Source organism: Tamandua tetradactyla, chromosome X (genome assembly GCF_023851605.1).
Source record: "Tamandua tetradactyla isolate mTamTet1 chromosome X, mTamTet1.pri, whole genome shotgun sequence".
In the NCBI taxonomy this organism is placed as follows: Eukaryota; Metazoa; Chordata; class Mammalia; order Pilosa; family Myrmecophagidae; genus Tamandua; species Tamandua tetradactyla.
Genome location: NC_135353.1, coordinates 43,506,222 through 43,519,547, shown reverse-complemented (window position 1 = coordinate 43,519,547; position 13,326 = coordinate 43,506,222). Strand labels below are relative to the sequence as shown.

The 13,326-nt window shown below is 36.3% G+C and overlaps 1 pseudogene; it reads left to right on the top strand.

Moving 5' to 3' along the window:
• Window positions 1-4,373: 4,373 nt before the first annotated feature.
• Window positions 4,374-4,722, top strand: LOC143671795 (protein VCF1 pseudogene; annotated as a pseudogene).
• Window positions 4,723-13,326: the final 8,604 nt, after the last annotated feature.

The window sequence follows — 13,326 nt, the reverse complement described above, 5'->3', positions numbered from 1 at the left end:
GGAATTTTTAAGATTTGGTGTTTGTCTTAGTTTTCCATGACTGGTATGACAAATATCATACAACAAGGTGGCTTAAACAACAAGAATTTATGATCTCATAGTTTTGGAGGCTGGAAGTTCAACATCAATGTATTGGAAAGGCTTGCTTTCTCTCAGAGTTCTGGCATTCAGGCAATTCTCCATCACATGACTACTCATCTCTATGTCTGCTCCTTTTATTTCCCCTGACTTTTGACTTCTGCTGACTGACTGTGCCCATATTTTTGGTTCTTGTAAGGACTCCAGTCATATAGATTAATTCTCACCCTAAATAATTTGGTCTCATCTAAATAGGATCTTTAAAGATCTTAATTCACAAATTAATCCACACAATTAATAATAACATCTTCTAAATTCTTGTCCACAGATTTGTTCACACACACAGGACTGGATGTTAGGATTTGAGCATATCTTTTGTGGGAGATATCCAATCCTTCAAAGTATTTTTTATTATTATGAGGAGAAAATATAGTCATTGCAAAAAGAAGAAGGGAATGGAACGCAGATAGCAAAAGGAGGAAAATGAAGATCAATATATGTCAGCATGTGGATGTGGTTGCTGATATTATTTTGATATGTATTCTTCTAAATTACTTAGCTTGGATGAGGTAGCTGAGGCTCAAGCTTACATGGACATTGATGAGATTAAGTAATGGAATGAGATGATTAAAGCAATTAGCATGATGCTTAGCACATAGCAAGCTCTCAATAAATGTCCCTATCATTAGTCAAAGTAATTTCACTTTTCATGTCTCATTTAATATACCACAGCATCACCTTGATGTAAATGAAATCACCAGTCAACATTGTAGTTCTCCAGATGATTCTTAAGAAGAGAGGTTTCCGTGTCCTGAATACTTGAAATCTTAAAATTCAATAGCTTTGAGTGTGAAACTGGTTTCTTGTATGTGTGTTGCACAAAAGCCAGCATGATATTTGTGGCCATTTAATTTAGAGGCTCAGATTCATGGACAACACAGACTTCAGTGATACAAAAACAGAATTTATTAGGAAGGGAATCAAAAGATTGCTAGAAATGAGACATAATTACATCACCAGGCAGGCAGCACCAATACCTGAAGAGAAGTTATGGGGAATCCTAGAGGCAACATTCAGGGTCCAACTGGGAAAATCCTGAGTGAAGCATCTTTCTCTGATGGGCTTCCAAAGTCTAACTGCTTCCATGCAGTTTATATGGTGTTATTACACAAGAGTGGCTGGATTCCAATTAGCTTGCATGACTTGGCTCAGGTGGTCCTCTGGAAGCTGGCTAGGGACAAAGAAGAGTATCCTGGAACCTAGATAACATTATCAAAGTATGTCTCCTTCTGGAAGGAAAGCCAGTCCTCCCAGCTGGAGTGCACATTTCAATGATTTATCACCAAGTTCATGCATTGGTGAAATCAGTTTATCAGAGCAAACTCTACAAACTTCTTCTTTAAGTTTTAGTGTGTCAATATCTCAACACATTAATCTGGTACACATTCATGTTGGAGAATCACTGACATAAAGTATTACTCAAAGAATAGTCAATGGGCATATCCAAAACTTTCTCTTCAGAAACTTGGATAAAATTCTACATAGTTCACTGAAAGTTAGGTGTCAGTGGCCAAGGTGAATCTGATGAAGTGTTGGGGACTTTTGGTTAACACCTACTACCTTTTTATTATGTGCTATATCATTCTATGTGCTCTAATATCTTGTCCCCCAGGAGAGCAAATTTTCACTTCTAACTGTTTTATGTAGCTCCACATTGCTTAGCATAATATGTGTCACCCAGCTACATATCAATGCTATTTACTCACCAAATGATGAATTTGAATAACCAGTCAATACTACACCAACCCAAGGAAAAGAATATTGAATTCGCTCATTTTACACAATCGCTATTTTCCTACTATGGTTGGGACAACCACTTCTCTATGGGCACGGTGAAGAACAGCCTTCTCCACCCTCTATCAGATTCTACCTTCTCCTGACTTTAGTCCACCAGTGTCTGCCTAACATTTTTCTTTAGCCAGTATAATGTGAACCATTGCAGATTTCCACAGAGGTGGGCCTTAAAAATTATCTAGTCTGCCCAACAGGCTTCTGGTTGACTTGTCCACAGAAGTTAGTTTACTACTCTCTTCTAGAAGCTGTGAAATGTTGGAATATCCAGAATTCTGTCAAGCTATCACCTTTTATAATGTAATTGTTATGAGGGTACTCCCTGGAATCTGACTGCCCAGAGTCAAATGCATTCACTGACACTTATTATCTGTCATCCTTGGACAAGTTTCCTAATTATGTTTTGTATCACTTTTCTCATCTGTAAAAATAGGTGGGGGTGCATAATATTCATATTCACCCTACAGAACTTTTGTGGGGATTACATTTCATAATACTCATAAAGAATTTATCACTGACTGACTGACATATATATTAAATGCTCAGCCAGTGTTAAGGAACAGCAGTGTTATCACTGGCAATGGCAGAACAGTGAGCTATATGCTGATGTCTGGACCAAAGAAGCCAAGAAAAAATACAGCGCTGCTCTGGAACTAGAGGTCAGAGTGGAGAGCAGGTACTGAATCTTTGGACATCAACTGTCCAAGCACTGAAGGGGGTACTGATGAAAATCTTGCTTTGCCATGAGGTTCTTATGTACTTTCAGCAAAGACTCACTGGTGTAAATAAGAAATGATCACTCCTCCATTTTGCAGTCTGACTTCAGGGTTTCCCAAGATGTATTGTAGTAAATTCTGTTTTGCTGGTGTTTGATAAAAAAGATTTACTAACTTGATTTCATTTATTTCTATTCCCAAAGTAGCAAAATGGTCTCATATGTAGCCAATTAGCTCTCCCTGAGTGGATATAGAGAAGGAGGCTACAGTAATCCCATAGCAGCCTTCTCTCAGAGAATTCCAGAACTGTACCAATTCCTTTATGTTCAGGGTCAATGTCACTAAGCAGAGTCTGATGGCAATAGCTCTGCCACATAACCTGGAAGGAATAGAGGCAGCAGCAGTTAATGTTGACTATGAACCCTTCCAGTTACATTTCTGTGCTCTCTAAAACACAGATAGGTTTCTCCACAAACTTTCAAAGTGTTGTTAAGTGCTGCAGTGTAGGTAGTCATTGAGGCTCTCAGTTTCAGGGACTACTCCCTTCAGGCTGGACTAAATTCTACTTCTCAGTAGGAATCCAGGAAGGTAAATTTTCTCCCTTCCTTATTCATGAAGAAAAATAATTTGAACAACATTGTAAATAAGCCAGAGTGTTGAAATGTTAGTCCCTTATCCTACACGACTAACCTTAGTAACCTTGACTGCTCGTTGATGTCTACACTACAGTATCACAGACTAGGAAGAGTCTTGGTCAACTGTATCATCTTTCATACTAGGTAGAGCAGCTACCCTTTATCCTTGCCTTTCTTCCTACCCTGATAATGTGGGTTGGATTAGACTCTGTACACCTCTTCTTAGGTAAAGTCCCTTGGAGTTTAGCAGCACTGTTAATAATTTATCCTCATCCTAGATCTCTCCTACTCTTCTCCTCACTGCTGCTAATGTATGCTATAAATTCTTTTTCCATGATGTTACTTATGCTGGTTCCTCCCCCTGAAAAGCACTCCCTCCTTCAACCTGCCTCTCCAAGTAGTACCCATCTTTCAACACCCAGATAAATTTCTGCCTTACTAATTAAGACTCTACTGTTAGTTCCAGGACACATTGGTCTTAATCTTTAAGTTGATGTAATAGTGTAAATCAGTCACTAAACCAAGTGACTATATATATACATATATATACACACACACACACACCAATGGTAATATGTATGTAATACTGGTCTTCCTGGCATAAGCAAAAGGTCCTGGAAGGCTATTTCATATTGGATAAGAATTTGATATTCCCCACAGTATCTTGAACAGATACTCTAAACATATATAAAGACTCACAATTGCCTGTGATTCCCAATTATTCATACCAAATTAACTTTATCTGGTATCTATTTTATAGGTTCCTACTTTCTTCTCCTTGTAAATATTTAATGCACATTTCTTCAAGTTTTAAAAACATGGCAAAACACAAAAAGGCAATGTAGCATTTCAGAAAAAAGAAGATAATAGAATAGAAAAGAAAAACAGCTTGACATTCTCTATTATTACTTCTTATGGTAGCAAAACTGATTTTAAACCAAATTCATTGGTCTTAGGGTTGAACTGCTTAATGTATTTGCTGCTCTGGCTGTGTTTCCCTCCAAAAGCAAGATAAAAAGTAATTGGTTAGACAGCTCATTCCATTCCCTCTTCTTGTGGAGTGGTACCTGCATGTTCTCCTTTACCTGCTTTTATGAGTGAGCACATCCATTCCAGGAAAAGGAGAAGGAATCAAAATTAAGGCAACCATCTTTCTGCTTAGACCAAAAGGAGTAGTAGAAACCCTATTTTTCAGGATTTCTGGGTCATAGAGTCTTCAAGAAGTGACAGTGGTAGAAGGAGCAGCAGCAGCATTAAAAGCCCAAACAGGGCAAGTGGGCCAGAAAACAGTTTAAACCAGGTCATTACTGTATCCAACCCAAATACTCTTCAGGCTGTTCCCAGTCCTCTCACTATGCTAAGGGCTTTAATTCTGCATCAACCAAAGCTTAAAGGAAGTCCACTTTCATAGCCTATAGCACCAAGGCCAGCCTGTGACTTGAAGCACCGGCAGTTTCTTGCTTTCTGTGAAAGGACAGCCCAATGCAGTTTTGATACTTCAACATACAATTTGTTTTTAAAAATTGCCCCCCAAACCACCTGAGGGCTTTTAGGTCCATCTTTTAAATAGCAGGTTAGCAGGCAATTGTTTACTTGTGGTTTTGCTACACTATTACAATTTCAAGGGTGCTTTAAAACAAATGTTCATAGGATTATTTTGAGGGTGGGTATCAGATCCATGCCAAGGTACTGGCATTGAGGAAATCTCATCTGTATGTTGAATCCATACTATGTCCAAATTCAGGTTCCAAATCTATTAAGAACTGTACTTTAGAAATTGGAAATTTTACTTTATGTAAAAAAGCCTTTTAAAACACTGGTTCTTCAATTTTTTAACTCAATAAACTAGTAAAGTATATGTTTCCATGACATAGTTTCCAAAACATAGAAAGCTTGATTTAGTCTTGCACTGAAATTGACTGCCATATTGCCTCTTAGTATAGATATCCTATTAAAAGTATTATCTCCTTTGTAACAGAATAGTCAGATCCAATTTATACTGTGTGTGAAGCACCCTTTTTAATAACTGTCTTTACTCTGTTATATATTTGTATTTCCAGGGAGAATTTCTTTCAGACTCTTGTATATCAAGATAAGTTCATATACTTACTCCTCCAGAGTCTGTACTTCATACCCTGTTGAAAACATTTCACAAGTCTGAAGAAAATGAAATACATAGCAACTTTGTCTTTCTCATAAACTTACATTATCAGCTGACATAATCTCCCTAGTGATTCCACCCTGTACTGTTGAGGATGAAGGAACTTATGAGCACTGACAAAGTGTAAGTTAACTGAACCTGTGTATATCTAAAATAACAAGAACAGTGAAACTATTGGGTAAAGTTAACTTTATGTTTAAATAACCCCAAACAGTAACTAGGGACTCACATTCTATAACTGAAACTGGAAAGATTGATGTAGATTAGAAATAAGTGAGTAGAAGCATCTTTAGAAGAATTATTCCAGTAGTGTTTATTTAAAGAAATGGATATATTCCCATGTTATTTACTCATACCAGAAAGAAAATCAAATTTGAATAATGAAGGCATATACACATTTTCTTCCTCACTGATAAGCTGTCTGAACAGGGAATCAGGGTGCATTGGGTCATCACCTGCCAGTGGATGTAGAGTAAAATTCCTTAAAGTCTCTCTGAATCCTTCTGCTACCTTCTATTCCACTCTACTAGGAAATCCACTCCATTCCACTCTACTTAGAAGTCCACACAGTGTACAGAAGCAGAGCTGAAAAACATGGATAGTGCTAGTAAAGAAGACTCTGCTGCTTTTTAAGATTTGAAAAAGGCATAGGGAACAGAATGAGATTTTATTCTGTGAGAAATTAAAATCTGAAAATAAGGACTGTCCTAGGAAAACAGTAAATATATGTACCTCTTTTCTTGGTTTGTTCCAAGGTAACAAAGATAGAATTTAAAAGTCAGTAACTTGAAGAGGAGACTTAGTATTATGTGGAAATAGTTGCAACACAGGATCCATACTTATAGACTGGATGGTTTGCACAAGAGCTTTTTTTTTTTTTAACTATCATCTCCAAAGTTTTAAAACTAGATGTTTGATGAGGATTTTGGATCTTAATGAGTTTGACAGCAGGGAATATGGAAAGGATACGTTGCTAATATTTTGTCTAAAAGTAAAACAAACAAAAACTAAATGTTATAAGAAGACAAGGTGTTTGGGCTCTCAAACACACATGTACACAACACAATTCAGAAATACCCCAGAGGACCCCTGTAGCTTAACAGATGGCATCCCACTGAAGCAAAATGTGTATTATCAAGAAAACACCAAATTTTAGAAAGCATATTTTCTTTTATTTCACATTCAACTAAAAAATATGGAAAATGAAACCATCAGAAGAAGAAAATAAACCATTTTTCCAAATAAGTAGAATCTTAATGCTGGGTCAGCCATTAAACTTTTTACCCTACTAAATACAAGACATAGTCTCCACCCTGTCTTGCAGATTTTCTACAGCCTAGGCAACCTGAAATACATTTCCATTGTGAGGCTACTTGAGAATGTAAATGGGTACTTTAAAAAAACTTTTAACTCAAGCTAGTAAAACCTTGTACTTCTATATTGCATCACCATTAATAGCAGCATTAGTGCATTTTGTCATTAAAATAAAGTGATGAGTTAACATCTTTTAAGAGTGTTCCAGGCTCCGAATATTCCATATGTATTTACTCATTCCAACAATTCTATGAAGGTGAGAACTTTACTGATAAGAAAAGTGAAGCCCAGAAAGATCAATCAGCATGCTTTTATTTGCAGTTAAATTAGTTGCAGAGTCAAAATTTGAACATACATCTGGCTTACTCCAGGACTCATACTAATAAATTATGCTATAAGGCCTCTCTGCTTCTCTGAACTGGCTGAGGGCCCAAGTGGAGCGATTTACTCACAATAATGATGAGAGTTGAAAAAGGCAGTACCTTACAGAGTTATGTGATGCCAATGTATTCATGCTATGGGTAAAATTTACTGTAGATGAAATAAAGTGTATGATGGGAAAATTATGGACTTTGAAACCAGACATGGGTTTATAATCCCTGACTCTGGCACTTACTACATGTGTGGCAGTAGGCGAGTCGCTTAACCTCTCCTGACCTCAGATTTTTTTCTCATCTGAAAAACAAAGGAATTGATCTAGGTGATCCCTGCATTTTCTTCTAACTCTAATATTCTATGAATAAATACCAAAATTATTAACTCTAAAGAAGAGTGACATTTGCTTAAGGATCTTCAGTTAAACCAACCAAAGCAAAAATCTGGCTCAATAGGTTTAAATACATATGTTAAGCTAAATTTAGTATGTCAGCATGCACGGTCTTGTAAGTTAATACAGAAAGCAGTGTGAATGGTAAAGTTTCTGTAACTTAAAGAGAAAAGTATCTCATTACATTGTCAACAAAACAAATTCAGCAGTTAAAAGGGCCAGAGATATTATAGGAATCTACATTTATACATTGAATAAATGAGCTTATGGTACAGAAAATAGAGTAACTCTACATGTCTCAGAGGTATAAGCTGGGAACTCTTCATGAATAAAATATTAGAAGGAAATGTGCACTCTCACTTTTTACCCTTTCTCAGCCTCCAAACTTAAGAAAAGCATTTCTTCTATTACTCTGGCATTGTTTCTGCTTGTTAATCTGCATTCATATTGTCTGACCATTTAGACTGTAAGCTTCTGGGGACAGAGTTCTTCAAAAGATGAAATAATTTGCAGCAACATTATAATCAGATGCCTAAAAAAATTATTTTACTCTTTTTATAACTTGATACCTGCTGTAAACCTAAATCACATCACTATCTCAATGGTAAAAATATCATTGCCACAATGTTTTGTTAACCACTGACCTAATATTGGATCAGAAAAAAATAAAGATGAGGGTTCCATGGATAGGAAGAATAACTCTATCTGCCTGCATTTGATTTATGAATGACTAGAAGTTTTTCTACCACTCAGTACCTTTCATTTCAAGGATCTCAGGTTGAAATTTTGAAGGGTAGAAGAATTTAATTGAGCATTTTCATAAGATGTGAGTACTGTGTGGCATACAAAGACATTTGTGAAGAGCAGTAAGTTAAAAATAGACTTCTGCTGCCTCGCTTGCTTGGTCCCCCTATTTAAATCCATGTTTCCAATATGTTAAGGTTGGCATGTTTGTGAGTGTGTGCCTATGTCTGTGTGTAAGACAAAGAAGAATAAGGAGGAGAAGGAATAGGAGGAGGAAGAGGAGTCAGTAAATCAAATATTATACACTAGATTCTGGGGCAAAGTATCTGGAGGTTATTACATGTTCAAAACCATGTTCAGCTTTCAAGGCTGTGGTAAATACTCTTTTGACTCATTCCACAACCATTTACTCCTTCTTCCTCACTAATAGATTGTGTTTTCCAAAATTATATAGCACCAGGAAATGAATCATGACAGGTCTAACCCAATTATGGCAATCCAGTTTCCCTATCTCCATGATTCAAACCCGTGTGATCTGACAAGAAATCTGCTGGGACCTTCTGGAAAAGATTTTCTTCCCTAGAATCTCCTAGAATTATCACAATTCATTTCTTAATACTGGGCATATTCTAGCTTCATTAAAATCCAGACTCTTGCTTTCCTGTGTTTCTTTATGTTCTGAATATTCTCATGGGGGGCATGATGCTTGGTGCAATTGCAGCCACCTAGTGACCACAAAAGAAGGATGAAAATTATTCCAGAGATGCCCACGGAGTGCCCCGAAATCATCATGATGTTAAATTAATCCTACCACCAACTATCTCCAGATTTCTTCTTTAATAAACACTAACCATCAACATGGTTAAGCCACAGTTAATTTTCTGTTCCTTGTACCCATAAATATCTTCAATGATACAAGAACTTACCCATAAATATGACAAACTTATAAGCAGTTAGAATAAAACTGAAGGACCAATATCTATTGTCTTAGTTTCCCACCTGCTGTCATAAATACCAGCAATAAGTTGGCCTAAACACTGGGGATGCATTGACCCATGGCTTCAGTGACTGGAGGGCTTGCTCCCTCCTGGGATTGGTAGCATTCTTGCTGGAAGGCAATCAATCCTTGGATACCTTGGTTTTCCCATCACATGATCATGTCCCTTCTTTTCTCTTCTGGGTTACAACTGACTTCAGACTTCTGGCTCCTTCTTGTGGTTTTCTCTTCATAAGGCCTCCAGTAATAAGATTAAGACCCATCCTAGAGTGAGAAACCAGCAGCAACAATGGCTGCCTGGCCACCCCTGGTCCCTGTATGGGCTCCAGGATTTCTTTTTGCTGCTGTCCTGCCAGTGAGATTCACATTTTGAGAGAGAATTGCTCTTCAGCAAGAAGCATGCATCCCCTTTATTGGGTAGTTAGAGGAATTCTGAGAGGATGGTAACTCATTTTTGGCATTGGACCCCTATAGCTCCACATGCTCCATGGCATAATAAGACTCCATAGAGCTTTGTTTTTTCCTTAGTTAGGCTAGCTGGAAGTTGTGCTTAGTTAGGCTTCTTCAAAAGCTGTTTGTTTTAATCATTCCTTTTGGAAAATTCTTATCCTACATTTGTTTTTATAGATAAGCATGTTTTGGCTTGTTTTTATAGCTAATAGCATCTGTCCCTCCAGCTAGGCTTAAGGTAGTTGAGTCAAGAAGAGATGAAAATGAAGATGACATTCAGTTTGTTGGTGAAGGATCATCAAGACTTGTTCTTGAGTGCACTGATCTTGTCTGCAGTGATGAGGAAGAGCCTAGCACCTATCATAGTGATATTCTGTTCCTTAAAATGCCCAAATGACAAGGTGATTTACTAAGTTTTTTTAATATGAAGAAGGTGAAAAAATTAGGTCTAAGAGTCACCCCAAGAGAACTTCTTTTGTTGCTCAGATATGGTCTCTCTCTTCAGCCAACCCAACAAGCAAACTCACCACCCTCCCCCTGTCTATGTGGGACATGACTCCCAGGGGTGTGGACCTTCCTCGAAACATGGGATAGAAATCCTAGAACGAGCTGAGATTCAGCATTAAGGGATTGAGAAAAACTCTAGAATGAGCTGAAACTCAGCATCAAGGGATTGAGGAAACCTTCTCTACCAAAAGTGGGGAGAGTGAAATGAGACAAAGGGTCAATGGCTGAGAGATTCCAAACAGAGTCGAGAGGTTATCCTGGAGGATATTCTTATGCATTAAGTAGATATCACCTTGTTATTCAAGATGTAATGGAGAGGCTGGAGGGAACTGCCTGAAAATGTAGAGCTGTGTTCCAGTAGCCATGTTTCTTGAGGATGATTGAATAATGATATAGCTTTCACAATGTGACTGTGTGATTGTGAAAACCTTGTGTCTGATGTTCCTTTTATCTACCTTGTCAACAGACAAGTAGAACATATAGAATGAAAATAAATAATAGGGGGAACAAATGTTAAAATAAATTTGGTTTGAAATGATAGTGATCAATGAAAGGGAGGGGTAAGGGATATGGGTATGTATAAATTTTTTTCTGTTGTCTTTTTATTTCTTTTTCTGAATAGATGCAAATGTTCCACTAAATGATCATGATGATGAATATGCAACTATGTGATGATATTGTGAATTACTGATTATATATGTAGAATTGAATGATCAAAATAGGAATGTTTGCATTTGCTTTGTGTTTTTTGGTATTAAAAAAAAAAATAAAAAAGGTGAAAAAAGACCCAGAAAGTAATGATAGGAACAAAAATCATTGTGGATCATCTAAGTCAAAGAAACTAAATATTGAATATGTTGACTGACCAGTCATTGAAAAAAATCTATCAAACAAACCTATTGATACTCCAGATTGTTGGAATGAAAAACAACCATTATGTTTACAGAAGAGTACAAATGACTGAAATAAAAGAATTTTAGACATATGACCTTGAGCAAGTTTTTAATTTGAAGTGAAAGCATACTGAGAAACAATCAAGTGGATATGCAGTAGCTAGTACAAATGGAAAAATAAAAACAGTGAAAGAAGGTATGTCGCAGATATCATGATGAATGACAATTGCAGTGGTGAAGCAAAACAAACTTATGTAACAAGTAATTAAAGATAACTGAACAATATCAAGACAGTGTTATAAAATGTATAATGAACTAAGATAAATTAACTTTCAGAGATCAGAAAAGAATTCACAAAATTGTTTTTCTGAAATCAGAATATCCAAAGAATTTGGCCAGATATAAAGTAACTTGGATTACTGTATGAAAGAGAAGTAGTTTTATATAGATAAAGTAAATTATTTTAAACTTATATAAATCATTAGGATATGATGAGTAAAAAGTTTAAAAAGATGTTTTACAAAAAAATGCAAGGTCTTCAGTCAAACCACCAAATATTTGCTTATAAAATACAGGACTTTCTAAAAATGTCAAAGATTGATGCAAAATCTGAAAAATGTTGCAAGTACTCCAGCTTTAGATGAGTCATGTGATCTAAGAAACACAGCCCAGTGAATTATTTGAATATATTTTGTTTCATAGGACCTAAAAATACATGAAAAACTAATTAAAATGTATGGCTTAAATAAATGAAACTTGTATTATTATTTTAAAATCCTTCACATATGTCAGAAGAGATTCAGTTAGATGAGAAAAAATTTCTATCATAATGATTGGTGTGCTGGCTAGATTATTTCAGAAATCATCAGAATTTTAAAATACAGGCTTGATATTTCCTTTATTTCTTTGTTCCATGGTTAAAAACAGTATTTGTGCATAATTTTTGAAATGGTCTCTAAAATATCATGGACATAGTTGTTAAGTTTAAGTATTAAGTATATGAGTGTAAATGCTATGAATAAACCCTAGTTTATAGGATTTTTGAAAGAATTAGGAGACAATTAATTTAGTGATTGTGCTGATTTGAAACCATTATGTACCCCAGAAAAGTCATTTCTTTTAATCCTAATCCAATCTTGTGGGGGCAGAGTCATTGTTTGGGTGGGATCTTTTTTGTTAAGTTGTTTCCATGGAGATATGACCCACCCAATTGTGGGTGGGACCTTTTGATTAGGTGGTTTTCATGGAGATGTGACAATGCCCATTCAAGGTGGGTCTTAATTAGTCTACTGAAGTCCTTAAATGAGCCAACACAGAGCAAACCCAGATATTTGGAGATGCAGAAAGGAAATAACACAGAAGAAGCCATTTGAAATCAGAAGCCTGGAGAGAAGGCCAGCAGACGTTGCTATGTGTCTTCCCACCTCACAGAAGTGTTTAGGATGCCATCATCAGCCTTTCTTCAGTGAAGGAATTCTCTTATTAATGCTTTAGTTTGGACATTTTAATGGCCTTTGAACTGTAAATTTGTGACCCAATAAAAGCCAAAAAAAAAGACCCATCCTGATTTACCTAGCTAAGTCTTAACTGAAATTAATGTCTTCAAAAGATCCTATTTACAGATGCAAATGTTGCAAGAAATGATCATGATGATGAATATGCACCTATGTTCATAGTTGATGCTATTGTGAATTACCGATTATAAATGTACAACAGAATGATCAAAAGTTAAGAATGTTTGCATTTGTTTGATGGTTTTTGGTACTTAAAAAAATTTAAAATTTAAAACAAAATTAAAAAAAAAGAAATTAGAAAAAAAAGATCCTATTTACAATGGGTTCACTTCCACTGGAATGGAATTAAGGTTAAGAACATGTTGTTTCTTGGGTATATAACTCAAATTACCATGGCCTACCCTCTGGACCCACAAAAGTCATGTCTGCCTGCATGTGAAAGTCAGTCTACCCCATTCCCAGGAGAAAGCAAGCCTCCTAGCCTCTGAAACTGTGTCAATAAATTCCTATTGTTTAAGCCAGCCTATTGTGTGGGCTCATCTCCCTTTGCTAAAATCCTTAAACACCTTGAACCCCTAAACTTGGAGAGACAGATTTTGGGCTGTTAGGCTGTGTGCTTTCCTACTACATACTTGGTAATAAACTCTCTCTCTCTTTGAAACTCCAGTGTCTCAGGAATTGGTTTTTGAGCACATCAGGC